The following is a 15,932-nucleotide window of genomic DNA, read 5'->3' as shown; positions in this document are numbered from 1 at the left end:
CCTGGCCAGCTACAGTCTATGGGGTCTCAAAAGAGTCAGACACGACTTAGCAACTAAACTATCAAACTTTGTACAGGTCGCTCAGCAAGAGCTTTGTGCATTAGGGAAGCCCCCTGAGCTGATGAAGCCTCAGTGTGCTGATCTGAGTGGGAAATCAAAAGACCCATTTTTTGTTGTTATAAAACAGCCTATGGGAACATGCTCAGAGCCTTGCTTGGTGTGTGGGAGACTGTAATACTTTTGTGTATCCCATAAATTCATAAGAGAATCAGTGGTGATGAGCATGGATGAGGAGGAACCAGGACTACAGCTCAGCTCAGGAGGGAGCCCTGAATGGGATGTTCACAGCCCCTTATGACTTGACCCTTGTCTGCCAAGGTAGATGGGCTTGTTCCAGACAAGCCTGGGCATAGATAAGAGTCTAACACATTCAGGTCATGGAGTTTTGTGCTCTCTTGGTTAAATTCTGCCTTGATTGATTTTTGCAGCTAAAAGTCACTTCTGAGCATGTAGGGTTTGGGAAGTGATCCAAACTATTAAGTGTTATGCACCGAGCCCGTATCTCCGAACCAACCGAGAGAGCAAGTCCACCATAGTAATGCAAAGGCAAGAAGGGAGTTTGTTTATTTCTAGCGCGCTAGGGCCCAAGTCTCCTCCCGCACAGGGGAATCCGACAAGAGCCCCGAACAAAGGAGTATGGTGGCTTATATACAGGCAGTTTTTTTGTCTCAGTTACAGGAGTAGCTGGCGTTACATGATTGGCCAGGCAGGATGAGCGCATATCCTGTCTCTTTCTGGTGAACATGACTCAGGTCCTAGAGCCCGTCGTTTGGTCCCTAACATTCCCCCCTGTCCTTAGATCATATAGAGGAATCTTCCTCTCGGTCCTGAGACACAGTTTGATATTGTTGTCGAAGCACAAACAGCTGTACTGTATTTATGTGTTCCTTTACAAAGGCTACAAGTCTATTGATAATACATGGGCCGAAGGTAAGCATTAGTAAAAGTACTAGCAGGGGTCCCAGCAAGGTGGAGATTAGGGTGGTCAACCAAGGGGATCGTTGAAACCAAGACTCAAACCATCTTTGTTGAGCCTCACGTTTTCGTTTACTTTGGGCTAGTCCCTCTCTTACTTTGGCCATAGATTTTTAAACTATTTTTGTGTGATCAGCATAAAAACAACACTCTTTTTCTAGGGCAGCACAGAGTCCCCCCTATATCCCCCCACAGATCTTTTAGTTATGCCTGGGCGCACCTGGACATGCCCAGAATGCATGATTTTGGAGCTTGCCCCTCTTCCAGGGTACATTTACCACTGGCTTAAGGTCAAAGTATAAGTCTGGCCACCAAGTATTTGGTGGATGTATTGCAGTGGTGGAGTTAAGCATCTCATGTGTTAGTCCATTTTGCAGTTTTTAGGTGATTTTGACAGGGTTGGTGCGGGTTCACGCTGGCAGCTTCGGAGCAGAGTAACATGGTCATCCATAAGATGGTCCAGACGAGTTGTCTTGGTCTTGTCGACAACGCCAGAGCTTCAGCCTCAGGGGGTTGGACGGGTGCAGAGAAGCTTTTTTTTTTTTTTTTTTTTTAGCGTCTTCCTGCTCTTCTGAAGTAGCTGGGCGTACGTGGTTGCAATGCACCCAAGGCCCGATACCGTCGACCTTTAGGGCAGTTGGGGTGGTAAGAAGAACAACATAAGGACCCTTCCATTTGGGTTCTAGTGCCTTGGTTTGGTGCCTTTTTTTCCCCATACCCAATCTCCTGGGCCAATGTCATGTGAGGGAATAGTTTTTTTATTTTGACCCACATGTATTTCCTGGAGCAGTTTCCAGACACGAGAGTGCACCTTGCTTAAGGCCATCAAGGCCTCTTGGAATTATCCCAACGTGGGAGGCGGTAGTTTTTTCCCTTTAAATATTGGACATACAGGGGGAGGTCTCCCATACAGAATTTCAAATGGGGTCAGATTAAGTTGATAAGGGGTATTATGCGCACGGAAGAGGGCTAAGGGAAGGAGGGTCACCCAGTCCCCGCCAGTCTCTATAGCCAATTTAGTTAAAGTTTTTTTAGGGTCCGATTTATTTTTTTTTATTTGCCCTGAGCTCTGTGGACTGCATTTACAATGTAACTTCCATTTAGTCCCCAGGGCTAGGGCAAGGCTCTGAACTATTTGACTCACAAAAGCAGGTCCATTATCAGAGCCAATGGTCACTGGCAGGCCAAACCTGGGAACTATTTTTTCTAAAATCTTTTTTGCCACTATCATCGCGGTTTCTCCCTTTGTAGGAAAAGCCTCCACCCACCCTGAGAAGGTATCCACCAACACTAACAAGTACCGGTAACCATACTTGCCGGGCCTTACCTCGGTGAAATCTATTTCCCAGTGTTGCCCTGGTCCTTTTCCCCGATACCTCAGTCCTGCATGTTGTCCTTTTCCTGGCCTCATCTGTTGACACGCCTTACAAGCATGTACTAGGTTCTTTACAGTTGTCTGGTGCCGGGGAAATCGCAGGCACGCAGTTTGAAAGAGCATCAGAGTCTTTTTTTCTCCCAGATGAGTAGACAAGTGTAAATGCTCACATAGTTGCCATCCCAACTGAGCAGGGAGTATCAAGTAGCCGTCTGAGTCTCGGTACCATCCATCTTTACCTTTTTGAAGGTTGACGTGTTCTTGCATCCAAGCAAGGTCTGTGGATGAACACGCAGGGGTTGGGGGCAGAGTTTTTATACCTGGAGGTGGAAGTCCGATCGCCAACACAGGGGTGATGAAGTCTTCATCAGCTACTTTTTGAGCTGCCAGGTCTGCGGCACGATTTTTTTGTGCCGTGGGGCTGTCACCCTTCTGATGTCCAGGTACGTGTACTATTGACACAGCCCGAGGCATCTGTACAGCCTCTAAAAGTCTACGGATTTCAGGCAAGTTTTTAATTTTTTTTTTTCAGCTGTCAAAAACCCCCGTTCCCGATATATCGGGCCCTGGATGTGTACCGTGCCAAAAGCATAGCAACTGTCAGTGAAAATAGTTATTTTTTTCCTTTGGCTCTCTGTAATGTTTGAATCAGGGCAATTAACTCTGCCTTTTGTGCTGAGGTATCCGGGGGAAGGGCCTCTGCCCATATCGTCTGTCCAGAGTCATCTATTATTGTGGCTCCTGCCCGTCTCTGTCCATCTTTTACATAACTGCTGTCATCTGTGAACCATTTTAGCTCACTGTTATCCAGTGGAGTATCGGTTAAGTCCTTTTGTATTGCTGTTACCCCAGCCAGTATCTCATCACAATCATGGAGGGGGCTATTTTTTTCCGGATTGGGCAAAAGAGTGGCCGGATTTAGAGTGCAGGGCGTTTGGAAATGAATCTGTGGGGTGTCAAGTAGCAAGGCCTGGTAGTGCGTCAAGTGGGCATTAGAAATCCATTTACCTGGGGGTTGTTTTAAAACTCTATGGCATGAGGAGTGTAGACCAAGAGTCTCCGTCCATAAGTCAGTTTATCAGCATCGTGGACTAAGAGCGCAGTGGCCGCGATGATACGGAGGCAAGGTGGCTATCCGGCTGCCACTGGGTCCAGTCTCTTGGAAAGGTAAGCTACAGGTCGCTTCCATGGTCCCCATCTCTGTGTTAGTACCCCTTTTCTTATCTCCCACTTTTCATCTACAAATAATTGGAAAGGCTTAGATGGATCAGGGAGGGCAAGGGCAGGAGCTTCTAGCAAGGCTCGCCTGAGCTCTTGGAAGGCCTCTTTCATTGGCTCAGTCCATTTCCAGTCCTTGTTTTTTTTTTTGGTCTCTTTATATAGGGGCCTGGCCTTTTCTGCAAACCCCAAGATCCATAACCGGCAATATCCCACAGTTTTCAGAAATTTTTTCACTTGTCTAGGGTTAGCCAGCTCAGGGATCTGGAGGATGGTTTCTTTTATAGCTTGTGTTAGCCACCTCTGGCCCTGTTTTATCTTATAACCGAGGTATGTAACCTCTTGCTTGGCAATCTGGGCCTTTTTGGCACTGGCCCTGTAACCTAAAGTCCCCAAGGTTTGCAGAAGGTCACCTGTTGCCTCTTGGCACTCTTTCTCTGTAGCCGCTGCCAGCATGAGGTCATCAACATATTGTAATAAAACAATGGTAGGGTGTTCAACCTGATACTCATGGAGGTCTTCGTCCAGGGCCTCATTAAATAACGTGGGCGAGTTTTTGAAACCCTGTGGTAAGCGAGTCCATGTCAGCTGCACAGGGGTCTGACCACCGTCTTCCTGCCATTCGAAGGCAAAGATCTCTTGGCTTGTGGGAGGAAGAGGGAAACTGAAAAAGGCATCTTTTATATCTAAAACAATATACCAAATGTAGTTTGGAGGCAAGTTGCTTAGCAATGTATAAGGGTTAGGAACCGCAGGAAGAATATCACTCACCCGTTTGTTGACTTTTCGTAGATCTTGAACTGGTCTAAAATCAGTTCTCCCAGGCTTTTTCACAGGCGGCAGGGGAGTGTTCCATGGGGACTGGCACCTTTTCAGGACCCCAGCGTCTATGAGGCGTTGTATATGAGGAGTAATTCCTTGTCGAGCCTCCTGACTCATGGGATACTGTCGTACCCTCACCGGGGAAGCACTGGCTTTCAGTTCCACAATGATAGGGGGCCTCTGTTTGGCTAGTCCCATTCCTGCTGTTTCAGCCCAGGCCTGAGGGTATCTTTGAACCCATGGTTGTACTTCGGGGCTTATTGTTGCTGGGGCCTCTGGCAAGTAGAGTCTGTATTCATCTTTTAATGCCAGAGACAAGACCTGAAGAGGATGCCCGGTCCCATCTAAAACCGACACTTGCCCGTGGTCGAAATGAATTTGGGCATTTACTTTAGACAGTAAATCCCTTCCCAACAAGGGCGCTGGACACTCAGGTATCACCAGAAAAGAATGGGTCACCTGGTGGGCCCCCGAGTTCACATGCCGTTTTGTAGTCCATCCATATCGTTTAGTCCTGGTTGCTCCCTGCACCCAGCTACTTTTTTTTAGACATGGGTCCATCCTTTTGGTTTAAGACTGAGTATTGGGCTCCCGTGTCCACCATGAAGCCAACCGGTTTTTCTTCTACATTTATAGTTATCCAGGACTTGGGGAGGGGCTTTGAGTCCTGACCCCCCTAGTCGCTGTCCTCACCCGCGTAGAGGATATGACTGTCTGGGGAGGGAGTCTCGTTCTTAGGGTTTTTGGGCCCCTCTTTGAGATTTTTTGGGGGGCATTTATCTTTTTAATGTCCAAACTCTTTACAAAACGCGCATTGGTGTTTTTTTTTTAAGCTTATGCCTTGTCGTTTTTTTTTCAGTTTTTGAGTCCAATTTTTTCCCTTTTTGGAACCTGTTTTTGTTTTCAACCCCAGCAAAAAATATCTGGGCCAGCTCTTTTTGATTTTTACGGTTTTGTTCAGCTCTAAATTTTTTTTTTTTCTTCTAATGCGGTCCTCTCTCTCTTCTGGGGTCTCTCTATGATTAAAAACTCTCTCGGCTGCCCTCTCTAGATCTTGTAAGGATTGTTTATTTAACCTCTCTATCTTTTGTAACTTTTTTCCTAATATCGGGGGGCTGCTTGATTTACAAATGTTAACATAACTGCCGCTCGTGACACATCTGCCTGTGGGTCCATAGGGGTATACTGTCTAAAAGCTTTCATTATCCTTTCAAGGGAGGCTGCTGAGCTCTCATTTGGCTCCTGCCTCACTGAATTTATTTTGGCCAAATTAGTTGGCTTCCTGGCGGCTGCTCTAAGGCCGGCCATGAGAGTCCGGCAGCGGTACAATCGGAGACGCCCCCCCCCCCCCGCCAGGAAGAGACCCCTGGTGCACCCCGCCCCCCGCCCCCCCCGCGGGGGACGCCCCGCGGGAGGGAGCACCGGGAGTGGGGAGAGCGTGGCGATGAGGGCTGGCTCCCTCGGCCCCGGGAGTCAGCGAGCGCTGCCGCTGGGGGGGCTGTAACACTCGGGGAGGGTGGACCCACCGCCGCGAGACGGCAGGGCCCCCCGAGCCACCTTTCTCGCCAGGCCTTTTTAGCCGTCCCGTTCTGCCGTGGTGGAAATGCGCCCGGACCCCACCCTTGGCCCCGCCCGCCTACCCCCGAGATCTGCACCCCCTTCTTCCCCACCCCTGCCCCGGAGGCGGAGGGAAGAGTGGTGAGGGGTTGGGAGGAACGGGGAGCAGGAAAGATCTGGGTTGAATCCTCCAGGCGGACTGTGCTGATCCCACCTGTTTACCTCTTAACGGTTTTACGCCCTCTTGAACTCTCTTTCAAGTTTTTTTGTTGTTGTTGTTACTTTTTTTTATGGTACTTGTTGACTATCGGTCTTGTGCCTGTATTTAGCCTTAGATGGAGTTTACCACCGCTTTGGGCTGCATTTCCAAGCAACCCAACTCCGGGAAGACCCAGGCCCGGTGCGCCAGGGGCCGTTACCGGCCTCATACCGTCCACAGGCCTTGAACTCTCTCTTTAACTGCCTGGATAATTTGGGGATTGAAGGTTCCCTCTTGTGGCCATCTGACGTCAAAGGTGGGCCACTCGGCGGAACAGAAAGTTACCAGTTTGGTCTTCTTCACCAGTAACGAAAGATTCTGAGCTCTAGACTTGAAATCAGAGAAGTGGTTAATCATAAGAGTAGAAGTTGTTTGTCCCATGATCACAGAAAAGTACACTGGGAGCCAACAGAGCACACAAAGAGCAACGCAGACACCACGAATAGACAAACAGATAACAAACGCAAGGTGGGCACCAGCAATGCACTCAATCTTACCTGCAGGATGTTCACAGAGCCAGCCGCCTCCCCAGCATGTAACCGGGCCCCGGCCTTATGCTGGACTTGCCTCTGCACTTTATACCCAGATGCCTCCCCGGTACGATACTGGGCCCCGGACTTAATCTGGGCTTCTGCAACGTTAGCACTGGTGCTCAGAGCTCTTATCTCCTAACGAGGTTACTCCCTTCTACCAGGAGAGTTGTCCTCCCTGGCGGGACGGAGATCCCGGACGAGCCCCCAGATGTTATGCACTGAGCCTGTATCTCCGAACCGACCGAGAGAGCAAGTCCACCATAGTAATGCAAAGGCAAGAAGGGAGTTTGTTTATTTCTAGCGCGCTAGGGCCCAAGTCTCCTCCCGCACAGGGGAATCCGACAAGAGCCCCGAACAAAGGAGTATGGCGGCTTATATACAGGCAGTTTTTTTGTCTCAGTTACAGGAGTAGCTGGCGTTACATGATTGGCCAGGCAGGATGAGCGCATATCCTGTCTCTTTCTGGTAAACATGACTCAGGTCCTAGAGCCCGTCGTTTGGTCCCTAACATTAAGTTTAAGATCACTATAGTCTTGTTTTGAAATATTAAGATCAGGAAACAGAATAAAGATGTGAATACAAAAATGACTTAGGAGTCAGTGCTGAAATTCCAGGTCTGTCTGCATTAACTGTGTGTCCATGGGGTTCCCTCTCCACCTCTCTGAGTCTCCTTTTCATGATCTGTAAATAACAAACAAACAAAAAGGATTATTGCCCTTCTAACTGGTTGTCTGGATCACAATAAACTGTGGAAAATTCTGAAAGAGATGGGAATACCAGACCACCTGACCTGCCTCTTGAGAAACCTATATGCAGGTCAGGAAGCAACAGTTGGAACTGGACATGGAACAACAGACTGGTTCCAAATAGGAAAAGGATTATGTCCAGGCTGTATATTGTCACCCTGCTTATTTAACTTATATGCAGAGTACATCATGAGAAACCCTGGGCTGGAAGAAGCACAAGCTGGAATCAAGATTGCCGGGAGAAATATCAATAACCTCACATATGCAGATGACATCACCCTTATGGCAGAAAGTGAAGAGGAACTAAAAAGCCTCTTGATGAAAGTGAAAGAAGAGAGTGAAAAAGTTGGCTTGAAGCTCAATATTCAGAAAATGAAGATCATGGCATCTGGTCTCATCACTTCACCAGAAATAGATGGGGAAACAGTGGAAACAGTGTCAGACTTTATTTTTTGGGGCTCCATAATCACTGCAGATGGTGATTGCAGCCATGAAATTAAAAGACGCTTACTCCTTGGAAGAAAAGTTATGACCAACATAGACAGCATATTCAAAAGCAGAGACATTAGTTTGCCGACAAAGGTCCATCTAGTCAAGGCTATGGTTTTTCCGGTAGTCATGTATGGATGTGAGAGTTGGACTGGGAAGAAGGCTGAGTGCCGAAGAATTGATGCTTTTGAACAGTGGTGTTGGAGAGTCCCTTGGACTGCAAGGAGATCCAACCAGTCCATTCTGAAGGAGATCAGCCCTGGGATTTCTTTGGAAGGAATGATGCTGAAGCTGAAACTCCAGTACTTTGGCCACCTCATGCGAAGAGTTGACTCATTGGAAAAGACTCTGACGCTGGGAGTGATTGGGGGCAGGTGGAGAAGGGGACGACCGAGGATGAGATGGCTGGATGGCATCACTGACTCGGTGGTGGTGAGTCTGAGTGAACTGCGGGAGTTGGTGATGAACAGGGAGGCCTGGCATGCTGCGATTCATGGGGTTGCAAAGAGTTGGACACGACTGAGCGACTGAACTGAACTGAACTTGTGTCATGAGGAAAACCTTGATGCTATGGATGTAAAGTGCTTTGCACATGGAGCCAGCCCTTTGTCAATGCTAAAAATCATTACTAAGAAAATAATTGAACGAACTAGAAAGCATAAGAGAAAGAAAAGAGAAGGAAGGATAGAGAAAAAAGACGGACAGGAAGGATGGAAGGAAGGAAGGATGGTAACGCTGACCATGAGTGCTGTCTTCTCATGTTTGAAGAGTTGCTCTAAAGGAAGTGAGATGTTGCTTAGGACCAATTTATACAAGTGGCAGGGAAGCATATGTTACCTAAAATGAAGACCATTTATTGTAGAGGAAAAGGTGTTAATCTTTCAGTCATGTCTGACTCTTTGTGACCCCATGGACTGTAGCCTGCCAGATTCCTCTGTCCACGGAATTCTCCAGGCAAGAATACTGGAGTGGGTTGCCATTCCCTTCTCCAGGGTATCTTCCCAACCCAGGGATGGAACCTGGGTCTCCTGCACTGCAAGCAGAATCTTTACCAGCTGAGCCACCAGTGGAAGCCCACTTCTTCTAGAAGTGAAAGTGAAAAAGTCAAGTCCTTCAGTCGTGTCCAACTCTTTGTGACCGCATGGATTGTAGCCTACCTGTCTTTTCCTTCCAGGGATTTTCCAGGCAAGAGTACCAGAGTGGGTTGCCTTTTCCTTCTCCAGGGGATCTTCCAGACCCAGGGATCGAACCCAGGTCTCCCACATTGCAGGCAGACGCTTTACCCTCTGAGCCACCAGGGAAGCCCAAGGAGACATTCAAAAAGGGGCTAAACAAAGAGATTTTAAAGACATTGGGAAAAGCACCTCTACAGAACAGAGAGATACAGGGAATCCGAATACACGCGCAGTTTCTTCCATGCAATTCATCTGTATAAATATGTAGCACTGAGGGCGTCCATTGGTTCTGGGGATATCATCAACAACAGAAAGCCTGAATCATGCATGAAACCAGGAGCTGAGCACTTTCTCTTGTAATACATGTATTGTCTGCCAAGAAACCCTGGAAAAGCCGTTGTCTTCCTCTCTTTGTAGGGAGAGTAGACTCCGACTCAGAGGCCCAAGGACCAGGCAGCAGAGTCCAGTAGTTGTGTCTTAATTAAAACATTTTAAATTGGTATTTTAAAAAGTATTTATTTATTTGGTTGCATCCGGTCTCAGCTGTAGCATGGGGTTCTTCATTGCCTCATGCGGGATCATTCATTGCAGTGCATAAACTCTCCAGTTGGGACATGTGGGCCCAGTTGCTCTGTGGCAAGTGAGATCTTAGTTCCCTGACTAGGGACTGAACCTTCATTGCAGGGTGGATTTTTAGCCACTAGACCACCAGTGAAGTGAAAGTGTGCAAGTGTGAGTCAGTGAGTTGTGCCTGATTCTTTGTGACCCCATGGAGTGTAACCCACCGGTTCCTCTGTCCATGGAAATCTTCAGGCAAGAATACTGGAATGGGTTGCCATGCCCTCCTCCAGGGGCCTTTCCTGACCCAGGGATCAAACCGAGGTCTCCTGCTTTGCAGGCAGATTCTTTACTATCCGAGTCACCAGGAAACCCTAAGAATACTGGAGTGGGTAGCCTATCCCTTTTCCAGGGATCTTTCCTGACCCAGGAATTGAACTGGGGCCTCCTGAATTGCTGGCTGATTCTTTACCAGCTGAGCTACTAGGGAATGAATGACATGTAAAGATTCATACATAATTGATGTATGCAACTTGAGTTTGAGGATAAATATGTGCTTGTAAAACAAGCATCACCATCAAGGTCATAAATATAACCATCACCTCCCAAAGTTTCCTCCTGCCTTTGTTATTATTATTATTGTTGTTGTTGTTGGTTGGAAAACAAAATAAGAACTCCCTTTTTAGCAAATTTCAAGTTATACATTATTGTCAGCTATAGCCACCAAGTGGTATAGTTGGTCTTCAGATCCTCTCTATCTTGCATAACTGGATCTTTTTACCCTTTACCATCACCCCCCCTTCTCCTCTCCCCCCACCTCTAGCCCCTGGTAACCCCATTCTATCCTCTGCTTCTAAGAGTTTGACTGTTTTAGATTCCATATCCACACCACAAGTCGAGTTTTAACATTACGAAGGAATGCTTCCGGATCCCCATGACCTCCGTTATTCTATTGCCTGTGTGCTCTATGATTTATCTGTTGGCTTTACATGTCTGTTTCTCCCTCTGGACCATGGGCTCCTCTGATGCATGAGCATGCTAATCTCTTTATCTTGGTATCTTTTGTGCTTAACAGCTCCAGGCAGGAAAGTTGCTCCATCAGTTTATTTTGAAAGGATGAATACCTGAGTTAGGTTCAAGAGAAGGAAAACATAAAAAAATGAAGAGACTGGTTTTTTGAATGCCTTATGTATGTCCGGCTGGGAGGCATGTTATGTCCATAATCCAACCTCATTCCAGGAGACTCCCTGCTCTTTCAGAGGCTAGAAAGCTAAAAAGCTGCAGCTAACAGACACAGTCTTTCCAGGTGGTGTTAGTGGTAAAGAACCCGTCTCCCAATGCAAGAGACAAAAGAGACGCAGGTTTGATCCCTGGGTGGGGAAGATCCCTTGGAGGAGGGCATGGCAACCAACTCCAGTGTTCTTGCCTGGAGAATTCCATGGCCAGAGGAGCCTGGCAGGCTACAGTCCATGGGGTTAAAAAGAGTCAGACACGACTGAGGCGAATAAGCATGAAGTACAACATAGATCCATGCAACAAAATGCGCTTGAATGAGATCTGGGAGGAGGGCAAGGTTCGCTCGTCCCTTTCTTCTCCCCTCCAGCTCATCTTTCCCTGCTTTCCTCCCCTTCTTAGTTGTCTACGCCAGCCATCCTGAATTTCCTCCTATTCTCCTATGGGCCTTTGCTGGGAAGTCTGCTCTCCCTATTATTACTATTTTTTCTAATTCCTACTGCTTCTTGATAACTCAGCTCCTCCAGGCAGCCTTCCATGACTCCCCCAGTCTGGGTTAGGGGTCTTGCTTTGGTAAGAATTCTGCAGATGTTCCCAAGATTTCCATTTCTCAGTTGTTCAATCAAATACTAATCTAAGCAGTGCTATGAAGGGATATTACAGATATAATTTAAACCCCATATTCTAACGCTCTGCTTGCTTGTGACTTCAGTCACCCTGACCACTGTCTTCCCTCCATTCAGCACGAGGCCCTCCTGGAAATCCCTGTCTTGTTCTCTAATATCCTCTTTCTGGGCAGCCTCTCTTAGGCTGTTCTCAACTCCTGTGAGCAGCCCAGGCAAACACGCAGATTTCTTTAAGAACCAGGATTGTAGATGTAGCCAATTAATTAAGAAGATTCAGGTAAAGGATGTAATATCCGGAAGAGTTGCTGTTGCTGCTAAGTCGCGTCAGTCGTGTTCAGCTCTGTGCGACCCCATAGACGGCAGCCCACCAGGCTGCCCCGTCCCTAGGATTCTCCAGGCAAGAACACTGAAGTAGGTTGCTATTTCCTTCTCCAATGCATGAAAGTGAAAAGTGAAAGTGAAGTCGCTCAGTCGTGTCCGACTCTTCACGACCCCATGGACTGCAGCCTTCTGGGCTCCTCCGTCCATGGGATTTTCCAGGCAAGAGTACTGGAGTGGGGTGCCACTGCCTTCTCTCGTCCAGAAGAGTAAATGTTACTAATTTACCTTGAGGAGAAATGATAAACTGTGCTTTTTCCACAACCCAAGAGATGCTAATTCACAACCCAAAGCTAATTTTCCGATGTCTGTTTTCTTCCCTGGAGGAAAATAAACGAGTTGAGAAGGAGGCTGAGAAGGGTAGGTATGCTTTCACACAGGAGCTGGTCTATGAGAGGGATGTGGGTTGAGGAGACCTAAGCGGAAAGAGGTTGGATTTGGACAGAAGGTCTTCAGAGAGCAGCAGGACTATTAGCCTCCAGGAAGAAGTGGGTCTGCTCTGTGACATTCATGGAGGGAGTGCTACGGCAGGAAGTTATCTCTAGCCAGCTGAGCTCTCTGAAGGATGTATCAGGTGACTCAGAAAGTAGCACAGTCTTTCCTTTTAGAGGTATTCAAACAAGGGCTGGATGTCCATGCATCAGGGATGCTACACAGGAGCGCCTGACAGTGTGTGAAAGCGATGAACTTCAAAAAATTCGAAATTGGGAAATCTGAGACTTGACAGTCAAACTGCCCACTTCCAAAATTGAAGGGCAATCAGAATCCATGGCTTATTCCTGAGAATGAGCTTTTAGGATCCTAGAACAATTCATCTATGATCATGTTCTCCTGGGAGAGATCTAAGAGTTACAATTTCCATGCCTAACGAGGACAAGGCACTGAGAAATGCTTCATTTTGTGACATGAGTACAACAGCGTTCAGAAGTTTCCTGCTATGTTTCCAGAATTTCTGCCGTGTAAAGATCCCTCCCATTTAAGACTTGGATCCTCTGTGCAGCTGGACCCCCACAAACAGTGGGCCTTGGCAAAGTAGCTCTACATGACTAGCCGTTAACTTCCTTATCTGCAATTAAGAAGGCCAACAAATGTCCTCTAAAGTCTGCTTGAGCTCTTAGAATTCACATAGGTCCGCATTTCCATAAATACGCAGAAGGGATTTATATTGATAGAACTTGGCATGGCATTGCCTGAGGCAGCAGGCCTGGGTGGGGATCTGAAACTGAGGGATGTTACATAGATGGAGAGGGTGGTGTTGCAGTAATGTGCTCCACGCTGGTAACTGTTGAGGCAGGAGGTGAAAATGGGAGAATAAACAAATATATTCTCTTAGGGTTTCCCCGATGGCTCAGTGGGTAAAGAATCCACCTGCAAGGAAGGGACACAGGAGAAGAGTTTCAATTCCTGGGTGGGGAAGATCCCATGGAGGAGGAAATGGCAACCCACTCCAGTATTCTTGCCAGGAAGGAGCCTGGAGGGCTACAGTCCATGGGGTCACAAAGAGTTGGACATGACTGAGCAACTAACACACACTCACATACAGCACTATTGGGTTCAAACAATTTCAAGAACAAGGAGACCTTCAAGGTCACATAAACAAATCCTGAAGTCCAGCGTGTTCCTTCCTTCCTCCACCTGAGAGCTTTTCTCTCTGCCACATACATGAGGAAAGAGCTGTGCCTGCACCTCAGGAAAACACGTAGGAGTTTTGTTTCCAAACACCCCTTGCTGCAGGTGGGAGAGCTAGTCACATTTCTATCACTGCTGGGTTTAATCCTGTCACTGGCGCTGACACATGAATCACTCTGCTGGTCCTGGGAGCGTGATGATGCAATGGACTGATGGAGGCCCATCTGGCCTATTCATTTTCTTGATGAAGCCAGAACATCACCAGCCAGCTGGGGCAGCTGGGGTGCTGGTGGAGGGTTCTATTCAGGCAGGAAGCCAAGCTGGGCCACCTGGACCTTCTGAGTCTCTAAGGGGCCACACTTGTTCTCCCTTCCTAGATGGGTGCTTGAAAACCTGCTTCACTTGCCTCCATCAGCATGAGCAAAGGTTCACTGCACACATCGCTCACGGACCAGGCACTGTCCTGGGGATTTCCTCGAATTCTGACATTGACCCTGTCAATTAAGCACCCATATTCCCATTTTACGTAAAAAATATCATAACTCCTCAGAAGTATTAAATGCTCTCACCCTGCTTGGCAATGAGATGAAAACCAGATCTGTGTATCTTCAATGATCAAGCCCCTACTCTATAACAGGCTGACCCTCCCAATTACAAGTTCAGCACTTCCATGTACAACTACATTTAACTTTCGTAAAAGCAGCGTAAGGCATCTGTTAGCAAGGAAATCAAGGCTCAGAGAGGTTAATTCAGTTATCCAAAGTACCAGATTCATGGCCCCTTCCATTTCTTCATCTTTCATTTGATCAACACCCCCATGTGGTATTGCACTGGGTTCTGGGTTACAGTTGTGATGAAACGTCAGTGTTCTTGCCTTCATAGAACGTACAACATAAGATGAGAACTCAGTTATGCTGTAGGGAGCGACACAAAAGGAAAGCAGGTAGTGTTCTGACATTAGGGTGAGGCAGGTGTTAGTGAAGGGCCTCTTCAAGAAATGACCTGAAAGCTGGGCCACAGTTAGGAGGGGAGAAAGCAGGTGTGCTGGGCTGAACATTTGTGTTCCCCTAAAATTCACATGTTGAGGCCCAAATCCCTGTGCTGCTGTGTGCTCAGTCATGTCTGACTCCTTGCCACCGCATGGGCCATAGCCCACCAGGCTCCTTCCTCTGTCCAGGGGATTCTCCAGGCAACAGTACTGAGCTGGCTGCCATTCCCATCTCCAGCGGATCTTTCCCCACCCAGGGATCAAACTCACGTCTCGATCTTCTACATCTTCTGCGCTGGCAGGTGGATTCCTTACCACTGTGCCACCTGGGAAGCCTGTTCTTATCCCCAAAATGATGGTATTTGGAAGTTGGGACTTTGGTAGGTAGTTAGGGTCAGATGAGGTCATGGTGGTGGGACCCCCTGATGGAATTACAAGAAGAAGAAGAAAGACCAGGGCCCTCTCCCTCTGCCATGTGAAGACCCAGCAAGAACTGGTTATTTTCAAGCCAGGAAGAAAGCTCTCATAAGGAACTGAATCCGCCAGCACCTTGATTTTGAACTTCTAGCCTCCAAAACTGTGAGACATAAATGTTTGCTGCATAAGGGACTTCCCCGGTGGTCCAGTGGTTAAGACTGTGTGCTCCCAATGCAGGTCATGTGTTTGATCCCTGGTTGAGGAACTAAGATCCCTCATGTTACTTGGTGCATTCAGGAGAAAAAAAAAAAAAGGAAAAAAAAAATGTTTGCTGCATAAGCCACCTTGTCTATGATATTTATTACAGAGTGATACAGAGGAACTCAAACCTGATTCCAGGAAGTCAGAGGATCTGTTTCTTCCATCAGCCAGTGAAGTCAGAATTATTAGTCAAGCACAGTTTTCCAAGTTATTCAAATGTTCTTCCTCGGCCTACACAGATCTCTCTGGAATAGGTTAAGAACAAGTCTAGGGAAAGTTACTGGCTTTTGCTGGGGAGAAAATAATAGACATGTAGCCATTAATTGAAACGTTTTTGGACATTAAGTTAGTTTCTAGGGGAAATGGAATCTGAATGAATTGGCACCTTTGAGTGTATCTGACCTTAGGTTATTCTCTTGGTTCTCAACACAGTTTCGCCAGTAAAAATTGTTTCTCAGTGTCGATCCTGCCACTGCCAGATAAACAAAACCCCTTTGGCCTTATGTGGGGTGTAAGAAAGAGGCCAGAAGATACTTTCCTGGAGTGCATGCTTTTCTTTTTTGTTGACTCACAGAGTGCTAGAGCTGGAAGGGAACTTTGATTTGACACAGTCTGATTCTGCTCATCTGATAA

General features: G+C 47.3%; 1 pseudogene; it reads right to left on the bottom strand.

Moving 5' to 3' along the window:
- LOC108637505 lies at window positions 4,106-5,030 on the bottom strand (annotated as a pseudogene).

Source organism: Capra hircus, chromosome 14 (assembly GCF_001704415.2).
Source record: "Capra hircus breed San Clemente chromosome 14, ASM170441v1, whole genome shotgun sequence".
Lineage (NCBI taxonomy): Eukaryota > Metazoa > Chordata > Mammalia > Artiodactyla > Bovidae > Capra > Capra hircus.
Note: the sequence above shows the minus strand (reverse complement) of the source record. Positions and strands in the feature narration are given on the sequence as shown.